An 11,142-nucleotide genomic window follows, 5' to 3' on the forward strand; every position below is an offset into this window, starting at 1 on the left:
TTAAGCACGCCAACCCATGGGTAAAACCAGTGGAAAAAGAAAAAGGAAAAGTAGAGAAAAAACTTTTTTACATTTATCTCCTTGGGTTTTATGGTTAATTGAGCGCAGTCTCTGAAGTTTTACGTTTAGGCCCCTAGATATTCTAAAAATCATTCAACTACTCTGTTTTTCATAGAAGTACCTAGAATTCAAATTTTGTACATGTTTTAGCAATTATGAAGTACTTAATTTAGTTATTATTGTTATTATGCTGTTAATTATTATTTTTACTATTTAAATTGCATGTTATGCATTTAAATTCAGTAAAATTCATATAATAGCATAGAAAATATTGGAAAATTTGCATTAATCCAAATATTGGCGGTAACAAATATGGCTTGGTTATTGTTGATGATTATTCTCGTTTCACTTGGGTATTCTTTTTGCATGATAAGAGTGAAACGCAAGCCACATTTAAGAAATTCGTGAGAAGAGCAAAATGAGTTTGATGTGAAGATAAAAAGGGTGAGAAGAGAAAACGAAAGCGAGTTCAAGAATACACAAGTTGAAGAGTTTCTTAATAAATAAGGGATCAAGCACGAATTCTCGGTACCCTACTCCTCTCAACAAAATGGGGTTGTCGAGAGGAAGAATAGGACCCTCATAGAATCGGCAAGAACAATGCTTGATGAGTATAAGATCTCCGATCAATTTTGGGTGGAGGCGATCAACACCGCATTCTATGCCATCAATCGTTTATATCTACACACGATCTTAAAGAAGACCGTCTATGAGCTTCTAACCGGTAACAAGCCAAATGTATCCTACTTTAAAGTTTTTGGCAGTAAATGCTTTATTCTAAATAAGAAAGCTAAAAATTCTAAATTTGCTCCTAAGGTAGATGATGGTTATATGCTTGGTTATGGATCAAATACTTACACCTACCGTGTTTTCAATAAAACCACCGGTTGTGTTGAAATCATGCGTGATGTGACGTTTGATAAATCTAACGGCTCTCAAGTGGAGCAAGTTGACCTAAATATTGTAGGTAACGAAGAATCTCCTTGTGAAGCTATCAAGAAGCTAGCCATTGGTGAAGCAAGGCCCAAGGAAGCTCAAGATCAAAAGGAGGTCGAAGAAATTTGTGAAAATTCTTTAGCTACGGCTAAGTGCGGAGACTCCGGACAAATCTGCGTAGACTCCGCAGAAATGTGCGGAGAGTCCGCACATTGCCAGAAAAGAAGAAAGAGCTATGTACGTGTACAAGATCAAGCACAAACTCAAGCTGAAGATCAAATAATTGAAAAAGGTGACACTCAAGGACAAAATCATGGCAATAATGATCGACTTATTCATGATGATGAAGATGAAGGACCAAATCAAGCTCATTCCCAAGTGCCACATCTAAGAGTCTATCAAAGCATTCAAAAAGGTCACCCAGTCGACAACATCCTTGGTGATATACAAAATGGGGTAACTACTCGTTCAAGAACTGTAAATTTTTATGAATATTACTCATTTGTTTCTTCTTTAGAATTTTTGAAGGTGGAAGATGCACTTGGTGATCCGGATTGGGTAATGGCTATGTAAGAAAAATTGAACAATTTCAAGAGGAATGAAGTCTGGTCCTTAGTGGAAAGATCCAATAAAAAATGTGATTAGTTCAAAATGGGTCTTTCACAATAAATAAGATGAGAATGGGATCATGACAAGAAATAAGGCAAGGTTGGTTGCTCAAGGCTTCACGCAAATAAAAGGTTTGGATTTTGGTGAAGCTTATGCTCCCGTATCTAGGCTTGAGTCAATTCGTATATTACTTGTCTATGCTACTCACCATGATCTCAAGCTATACCAAATAGACGTGAAGAGTGCTTTTCTCAATGGGCCAATCTCTGAATTGGTGTATGTGGAGCAACCACTCAGATTTGAAGATCCTAAGCATCCTTATCATGTATATAAGCTCCATAAGGCGCTCTATGGACTTAAGCAAATACCTGGAGCATAGTATGCATGCCTTAGCGATTTTCTTGTTAAAAAAGGGCTTTGAAATCGGAAAAGGCTGATACTACTCTCTTTACAAAAGAAGGTTGATAATGATTTATTTGTTTGCCAAATATATGTCGATAACATTATATTTGGTTCTACTAATCAACTCTTTTGTGAAGAATTTAGTAGGATCATGACCAAAAGGTTCGAGATGTCTATGATGAGTGGATTGAAGTTCTTCCTAGGATTCCAAATCAAACAACTTAAGGAATGGACTTTCATTTGTCAAACCAAATATATCAAGGATATGCTTAAAAAGTTTGACATGGAGAATGCCAAGCCCATCAAGACCCCTATGCAAGCAAATAGGCATCTCGATCTAAATAGCAAGGCCGTGGATCAAAAGGTATATCGCTTCATGATTGGTTCTTTATTTTACCTTTATGCATCTAGGTCCGATATTATGCTTAGTGTGTGCATATGTGCAGGATTTCAAGCTGCTCTAAAAGAGTGCCATTTAGTGGCCGTTAGGAGAATACTTAGATATTTGGTTCATATACCTTACCTTGGCTTGTGGTATCCTAAAGGTTCATCCTTTGACCTTATCGGCTATTTAGATTCCGATTATGCCGGTGCAAAGTCGATAGGAAGAGCACCTCGGGAACTTGCCAATTCTTGGGTAGGCCCTTGGTGTCTTGGTCCTCAAAGAAACAAAATTTCGTAGCTCTATCCACCGCCAAAGCCGAGTATATCGCCACGGGAGCTTATTGTGCTCAACTTCTTTAGATGAGGCAAACCTTGAGAGACTATAGCTATAACATGATCAAAGTTCCACTTTTGTGTGATAATGAGAGTGTCATCAAAATAGCCAACAATCCCGTGCAACACTTAAAAACCAAATATATAGACATACGACACCACTTCTTGAGAGACCACTCAATCAAAGGGGATATCGATATTCACCATGTGAGAACCAAAAAACAACTAGCCGATATCCTCACCAAGCCACTAGATGAGCAAGGTTTTGTGCGTTGAGAAGTGAGCTAAATATCCTAGATTCTCGCAATGTAGCTTCAATCGTTGTATAAAATTGATTGTTGTAGATTTCTGGATTTTAGATAGGAGTTTTCAAAAGATAGACTTAGAGTTGTGTGTTTTAATAAAAATTTGAATCTTTGATCTTTAATCACGTCATGTCACTTGTGGTTATGGTTTTGATTGGTTTGTTGCTGGCTAATCACAAGTGATATGATCTCTCATGTCCATCAATACACATCTCTTTCTTTTTCTCCTCCTTATCTATCTTTTCTCTGCTACTAGTCAAAGTGCGAATAATCCGCGTAATTCTATGGATAGTCCGCATATTTGCGGATACTAACCATAATTCTTCGGATACTCCACAGTTTGAAAGTTTTCACCCTTTTAACCCACCCTTGGGGTTAAAATCTCCTCTCTCCCTGTAGTAATTCCTTTTCATCGGCACCTCTCTCTCTCTCTCTCATGCCCTCTTCTCCTCAACTCAAGTTCCTCCACTCAAATCCAAATCTTGGGTGTTTTGGAGGGAAAATCTTCGGAGGCTCCACATCTTCATCAAGATCATCAACCCAAGTGCGGATTCTCCATGAAGTTCCTCAAGATCGACCTCAAGTTCATCTCCTCTCTCTCTCTCTCTCTCTCTCAAGGTACAAATCGAGTTTTTGCCCGATCTCCAAATTGGATGCCCTAGAGTGATATTCCTTTGGTAGATATCTTCCTTAGGTGTCTTTGATCTCATACCTCTAGTGGCATTGCATCCCATGGAAAAATCCTTTGAAATTGTGATTTAGGGTCTGATATGCAATCTACGGATAATCCACACATTTGCAGATACTCTGCACATTTGTGGATAGTCTGCAAATTTCTTTGGTTATTCCGCAGTCTGTAGAACTAATTCTAAGTCGTGATTTCGTTCTTCAATCTTGTTCCAACTTCTTTAATAGCTTATGCGCCCCCGTTATCTTTCAGCTATGATGATGCATCCTGATCCAAGGGATTCAGAGAAGGAAGCCAGCACCAAACGCCGCCTTGACCCTCAAGCTCAGGGGGGGGGGGAGATGATGTTGGTGTTCTCACACAACTAGAGGTGGTCGTGTCAAGATCGCCGCAAAGAAGCAAGTGGCTAGGCGAGGTGCGAGGAGCAGCACTCAAGGCATTTGCATTGGTGAGCCAAGTGGTGGTGGTGATGCCGCCCGCTGCAGTCACTGCTCAGAGAGCCAGGGGTTTTAAGACCCAAGCTGAGAGGGATGAAGAACGTTTGGACAAGAAGATAGATCCAAGGACGTGCCCTCGCACTCCTCCTCACATTGAGCTCAACTTTGGAAGGGATCAAGTGCAATACAATGAGTTTCCAAAGATGCAAGCTCCTCAAGTTAATCTTCCCTATGATCCTCGACAACCAAAGAGTTACAAGAATCAAAGTCTAGTGGTCAAGTAAGAAAGAAAGAATCATCCCTTCATTTGGCCTAAAGATGAATCTTTGGATGGAAGGTTTTGGAATCAGTTTCACTTTGACTTTTATCCCACGGTCATCTATCGAAGCAAAATCAAGCCAATCGTGCCTATGCAATACATTGATTGGAAATATATGGAAAAAGCCGAGGATCCCATCTTTGATGAAGTGATAGATGCTTGCACTGAGAAAGGTTTGAAGGAAGTCATGGGGTTCAAGTACAATTGGAATGAAGAAATCATCGCTCAATTCCATGCTTCTTTCTTCCTCCACACTCAAAAGAATGAAATTCATTGGACAAGTCTTGGCATCCACTATTGCATTGGTTACATGACGTTCTCTCGCCTTCTTGCTCTTGAAACAAAGGATGATGAGCATGGTTCCATTCATGTTGAGAAAAAGATCAAGGAATATGACATGTTTGATTTGTATGAGGATCCAAGGATGGCCGATGGCACCACTCATGGTTTGAAGCCATTCTATCACTCTCTCAATCTTTTGTTCCGCTAGACCATTTATCCTATGAAGGGAGATGTGACTAAAATTCATAGCATATGAAGGAAAGTTCTCCTCAGGATGGGTACCGGTGGGAGACCTTTCAGTGTTGGTGACTTCATATGGGTTGAGCTATGTGACGCTATGAAGGATGCAAGGAAGAGTCTCCCATATGCTCCATATATCATGTACATCATTGAGAACGTCACCAAGATCTCCTTCCCAAAGGATTGTATTCACGAGCCTTACCATATGATGAAGAAGAAGGCATCTCATGATACAAGTTCATCCCGTGCAGCCCCACCTCCTTCTCGTGCATCATCTTCACAATCTCATGGTGGTGGCTCTCGCGTACGTGGCAAGTACATCAAGAGTGTGCTTCGCTCTATCTTCAACATGTGCAAGTACAATGTCACAGCAGTGAATGAGATGAGAAGAGGGAAATCAAGGCGCATTTAGCACTTCCTACCTCCCCTCCTCGTGCAATGCTTGATTTCGGTGATCCATTTGCCGAGTGGGAGGCAGCGGAAGAAGAAGAAGAAGAGGCTCCTCCGTTTCCCCGCTCTCGCCGTGCTCGCTCTACTCATAGTGAAATAGAAGAAGAAAGTGAAGAAAAGGCTGTGTATGAAGAAGAAGGTGATGATGATGAGGGCGAGGAAGAAGATGATGACGAGTAGATGCTGCTCTTCAAAGTCTTTCCTTTTCTCCCTTTTTGGCGCTTGATGCCAAAGGGGGAGTGAAAAGCTTATCTATCTATCTATTAGTGTAATCGTTTCGTTTTGTAATAACTCTATCTATCGTGTGGTGGTGGACATGAGAACTTGTGTGTTTGTGGTGTGCTAGAACTACTACTCTACGTTGGAACTAAGTTATATTATGTTAGTATGATTTTAAAAAATTCTTGTGCTGAGATATGTTTATAGAGTAGAATCTGTCAAAGTGCGGATAGTCCACATAAATCTACGGATAGCCCGCATATTTGCGAATACTCCACAGAATTCTACGGAGAGTCCGCACATTGACATTGTACACACATATTATTGTTGCACCCCATGGATTCTATGATAGAGGGGGAGTCTCCACACTATCCTAAAAAATTGTGCAATTGGTATTTTAGGCCAAAATTTTGGAAGTTCATTCAAATGCACAATTTTAGGGGGAGCTCTCTATATCATAAGTATTCAAACTCTTTAATAATATACATATTTTGTAACCTTTAATTGGGCTGTCATCAATCACTAACAAGGGGGAGATTGAAAGTGCATCTAGACCCCTAAGTGGGTTTTGGTGATAATGATAAAACAATTAAAGAACTAATGAGTTTTATGAAGTATGGACAGGTGTAATTTCATCAAGCAAGAATTTGACGCATGGTGAAACCCCCAAAAGGGAAAAAGGAAAGAGACACATGGATCTTATAGTTTTTAAATTCTTTTATCTTTTCAATTTGAGTTTAGGATGTCGTACTATAAAGAGGGATGCGAAATTTACTTGTTTGCGTAGAAACAGTGCTCAAAAGATCCAATAAACCTATGAGAGACATAGAACACAAGATTTTCACCTATGTTAACCTTAATCCTTTTAAAACAAGGAAATATGGAGTATCTGCATACTTGTGCGGATAGTCCGCACTTTGGCAGTTTTGGGTTAACCCATGGAAGGTCCGTACTTTTGCGGAGTATCCGCACTTTCCAGGTGTAATGGCTAGTTTTGAGAGTGGGGTATTTATACTCTATACCTTTTCAATCCAACAGGAAGCAGGCATTCATTTTCGACCATACTTGAGACAAAAAGCTCTAGCTCATTCAAAGCTCCCCTCTTCTCTTCCCTTTGTGATTCTTGGAGAAATCTTTGGTAGGATTGAGTGAGAGTAAGGAGTAGTGCTAGTGAGATAAAAATCCATCATTTGACCACTCGTTTTCTTTTTCAAGCCGGTGATTTCATGTTTATTACTCTTGGTGGTTCATCCACCTAGATGGCTAGGCATCGCCTGTTGAGCTCCCAATTTTGTGGTGAGCCCTGGGACGTTTGTATCATCCCGACGAATTTAGTAAGAAACCCTAGCTCGATCTTTGTGGTCGCTTAGGTGAGAAAAAGGTTGAAAGAGACCCGACTCTTTGTAAGCTCCTCAACGGAGACGTAGGTACTTCTTTGTGGAGTGATCGAACTCTGGTAAACAAATTCATATGTCTCTTTTGTCAATTTCTTGTGATTTGTTACATCATCTTGCTATAGTTGAATTTTAAGGTTTCAACCCGATCTATCTCTTTATAAGGTTTGAGCTGCAGGTACTTGGTCATACATGTTGATATATATTCCCGAGTGCTTAGTAATATGTGGAATTGAGTCACGTCATCTTTACATAGAAGTCAATTTAGTTTTTTTTTCCAGAAAGTCCGGAGAATCCACAGATTTCTGCGGAACCTCTGCACATTTGCGAAGGTTCCGGACATATCTGCGGAGAATCTGCACTTTTTCTGATTAGCTGCATTTAGATTTTTCAGAATTTTAGGTTTCGCCTATTCACCCCCCTCTAGGCGACATTTCAGTACAAAACATGACTAGTGGCATAAGGTTTCACTCAACCACCAGGTTTTGATTATGAAGAAACCTATTCCCCGGTGATAGGTGGTATTACCTTTAGATATTTAATCTCAATGGCAATCAACGTGGAGTTGAAAATGCAATTGATGGATGTTGTGACCACATATCTTTATGGGAGCCTATATTCGAATATTTATATGAATGTACCTGAAAGAATAGCATTGCTGAATAAGGATAGAAGAAATAGATGCCTTTATAGCGTACAGTTGAAGAAGTCGCTATATAGGTAAAACAATCAGGTAGAATGTGGTACAATCGGTTGAATGAATTTCTTAGAAAACAAGGCTACACAAATAGCACAGATTGTCCCTGTCACATAATGGATTTTGGATAATATCTATATATATAGATGATATGAATATCATGGTACAGAAGTAGAAATAGAAGAAGAAAGTTCATACTTGAAGTTGAAGTCTGAATTCAAAATGAAAGATTTGGGTAAAACCAAGTTCTGCTTAGGCCTGCAGCTAGGGCATGTGACAGAAGAAATCTTTGTACATCAATCAAACTAAACTCAGAAGGTGTTAGAGTGGTTTGATTTCGAAAAATCATTTCCCGCTAAAACCCCCATGGTCGGAAGATCATTGCAAGTAGATAAAGATCCCTATAAACCTAGAGAAGAGGGGGGAGGAAGTATTGAGACTGAAATTCCCACACTTAAGTGCAATAGGTGCCCTGATGTATCTGGCTAATTGCACGAGACCAGACATAGTGTTTGCAGTAAACCTACTTACACGATATAGTGCAGAGCCTAATAAAAGGTATTGGAAGGGTTTCAAGGATAATCTATGCTACTTGCAAGGTAGCAAAGATTTGGGACTATTCTACAGAAAGAATCATGACCTAAGTCTGGTTGAATACGCAGATGCTGGGTAACTGTCAGACCCGCATACAGCAAAAGCACAGACTGGCTATGTTTTCCTATGTGGCAGAACAACAACTTTCTGGAAATCATCAAAGCAAAGTCTTGTATCTATTTCGACGAACCACTCGAAAATAATAGCTTTATATGAAACCGCACGGGAATATGCATAGCTTAGAAGAGTGACCAATCATATCCAGCAGTCGTGTGGTTTGAACACTACTAACACCCCTACCAATATCTATGAGGATAATGCTACATGTGTCTCACATGTGCAATTGGGATATGTGAAAAGCAACTTAACGAAGCATATCAACCCAAATTCTTTTATGCTCCTGAATTGCATAAGAAGAACGAAATAAAGGTAATGCATACCAAGTCATGTGAAAATCTTGTAGATTTATTCACTAAGTCTCTCCCCGCATCTAGTTTTGACAGATGTATTCGTGGCATTAGAATGATGAGGCTTAGAGAGTTGCATATTTCAGGGGAAGAATTTTCACATAATATCGATATGAAAAATTAAATCTTAGTCAAGAAGATTAAGTGCCCGAAGTTAATTATGAATATGAATCATTTTTTGGTGAATTGTACTCTTTTTCCCTTAAATGAGTTTTCCTGAAGTTTCTCATGTTAAGGTTTTTAATGAGACAATTTGTGTGACCATGTCGCGAGCTATGTACTATTTCTTCCAATTTTTCTCACTGGGTTTTTAGGGAGTTCTGATGAGACATATGCATTTCGCGAGAAGTACCTAAGGGGGTGTTAGGAAACCTAGAGTTTCACAATCGAATGTGGGTCCGTCTCGAACTCTTGAAAGATTCGATTTTATCTCTTAGAGGTTTTTAGCACTATATATACGGGATATCACTCGTCATTGTAAACAGATGTATAAAGAATAGACATCATTTCCCTTACATTATGTCTTCTTTTGTAATTATTCTCTCGAGGAATAGCTGGACTACACTCGGTAGCAGCAATTTCTTAACATTTTCTTCTCCAAATTACCCAAAGCTTATGCCATTTTGAATCCAATATTGGATGTTATGCCTGTCATACATGGACTCTTTTTTCTATTAGCGCTTGTTTGGTAAGTATCAAGGGTAATCCCTGATAGTGATTCCAGGGTAGGTCGGATGATGGGTGCGTGAATGACGTTTCAGGGAGAGAATGTGTCTATGCGTGTAAACGAAGGATTTGAGGACACCGAGGGTTATACAGGTTCGGGTCTCCTGGAGGATAACAACCCTACGTGCTGTTTTTGTGTTATAGTAGATCTCACTTGGTTATAGCAGTATTCTAGAAGATTGCCAGAATTGATCTCCTCTGGTTACAACGGGCTCTTCATCCCTTTATATAGTAGGGAGAGGGAGAGCTAACATGCGTGCTCTACATAGATGGCCTCTACATAGATCCCTTTATAAATAGAGCTGGGAAGTCTAATATTATGAACCTTCAATTCTAATATTCAAATTCTTCTACATTAAATAAATAGATGGAGGCATGCAGCAATAATTTTGGACCAACCTTTCTACCCCTGGAACTACAAGCGCAGGCCGGTGGAGATGTCCACGTCTGTTATTTCTTGCACCCTGTCCAATTAAACCACTGGCAACTCAGAACCGTCTGATATAGTCTGTGTGCTCCGCCTCGTCTCCCTAGTTTCCTGAGGCTTCAGGGACCTTCTCCACTCGGCCGGCCGCTAAGAAAATTCGAGCTACTTTCAGCTGCTGGGTAATTAACCTTTTGCCAACCTTACCAATGGTATGTTCTTAAATATCATCGTTACCAGAAACTTTGACAAAATGCCACTAGGGACCACTGGATTGTTGATTTATTTCTATTTTCGCTGACGTGACGGTATGTTTAAAGGAATATTCCTCTACAAATTGACTCAATTGCGCTTCCTCTTCTTTCTTCCTCCCTTCTTCGTCACTTGCCGCTGTGACCACCTCCCAAACATGCTCGTGCTTCTTCGGCCGAGGGAAGACGTGCGCAGGCCCCCTCGCCCTCCCCCTCCCCGGCAAGAGCGTGCTCGCGACCAAGGAGCTCGTGCTGCTCCACTCCCTCGTCGTCGTGCGGGCGCCGTGCAAGCTCCTCATTTTCAGCCTCTCCCCGTAGCTCCTCACGCTCGCCAAGCTCAACTCCGGTGGAGGCGCTGGTGCGGCCACGACCTTCGTCACTGACAGCATTGAGGACACCGACGGAGTGAGCCGTCCACCGGAGGGAGAGAGGAGGCGCACTGGGAGAGGGGGGCTCACCAGGGGCGGGAGATGGCCGAAGAGGGGGACTGTAAGGGCGGTAGAGGGGAGCTGGATTTGGGCCGCCGGGGAGAGAAAGAGGCGGCCGACCGGGGTGAAGGAGGCCAAAGAGGAGGGAGAAGATGAAGGAAAGGGGAAGGCCTAGTTCGCCAACGGCTCGGAGCCAGGCGGGCTCAGTAGCGCGTCGGTAGGGGTGGAGATGGGCTCGGCTGGGGTGAAGAGGTTGGCCGGGGCTAGGGCACAGCCAATACGATGGCTGCCCTCTAACCTCTCATGTAAGAATAAGGATAGATAAGTCATTTTCCTCTTCAGATGATATTTTATTGATGTTTTCGGTAACAATGATATTTGAGAGTATGTTACGATGGCAAAAAAATTAATTGCACCTGTTCTCACCCCCGCGCGGCCTACCTACTGCGTCGCTGCCGCCACCACCTCTGAGCGACCTCAAGCCCGGTAGCCCAGCG

The sequence above is a fragment of the Phragmites australis genome, chromosome 3 (genome assembly GCF_958298935.1).
Source record: "Phragmites australis chromosome 3, lpPhrAust1.1, whole genome shotgun sequence".
Taxonomy (NCBI): domain Eukaryota; kingdom Viridiplantae; phylum Streptophyta; class Magnoliopsida; order Poales; family Poaceae; genus Phragmites; species Phragmites australis.